The sequence below is a fragment of the Austrofundulus limnaeus genome, unplaced genomic scaffold, assembly GCF_001266775.1.
Source record: "Austrofundulus limnaeus strain Quisiro unplaced genomic scaffold, Austrofundulus_limnaeus-1.0 Scaffold125, whole genome shotgun sequence".
Lineage (NCBI taxonomy): Eukaryota > Metazoa > Chordata > Actinopteri > Cyprinodontiformes > Rivulidae > Austrofundulus > Austrofundulus limnaeus.
Genome location: NW_013952527.1, coordinates 445,853 through 446,663, shown reverse-complemented (window position 1 = coordinate 446,663; position 811 = coordinate 445,853).

The following is an 811-nucleotide window of genomic DNA, read 5'->3' as shown; positions in this document are numbered from 1 at the left end:
AATAAACTGATAAATGCTATCTGTCCAGCATGTCTTACAATTTGTTTTCTTAGTAATATCAGCTGCTAATTATAAAATTAATTTAAATATTATGGAAATAGAAAGTATTTTATAAATAACTGGGATTCTTTAACAAATAACTGGGAATCAAAGACAATATTTTGTCACTCTTCAGATGTTGGATTATTCTTAACCCAGAAATCAAAAGTTTGTTGGACATAAAACAATAATTTGTCCAATAAGTAACAGAAAAACAGCTTTTTCATGACCACAGAAACATTTTTAAAGAAGTCTGAAGCATTTCATTTGSTCATTTATAACTTGTTGCTTAAATATATTCATTTACAGAAATAATGTTGACTCTTTGCTTTATTTCATTGGGTCARACAGACTACATCTGTCGAACAGCCCAAAAAAATCAACAATAATCAAACAGATTTAATCCACATTTACTCACATTCTGGATTAAAAGCCTTTTACTTAATTTGAGCTATTAATGTACTGACATCTGTGTTACTAATAAGGAGTAGTGCTTTTTGTGTTAGCACAAAATTTTTCACTCCCTCAACCAGATCAATCCCATCTACTTTTATTTTTTTTTTATTTAGTAACAACATAAAATTGATCTGCTCAGCCTATCTGACTCTTGAGGTTGAATATTGAAGGGCACTTTAAAAAAGGGGAACAGCTTTTGTTGAATTTAATTCTTATTCTTTGTTCATGAAACTTACAGTTTATCTTATAAGGTCAAGCTCAACCAATATTTATTTTTGTTTAAAAGAAGGTGTGTTTGTTTAACTTTAAAAAGGGT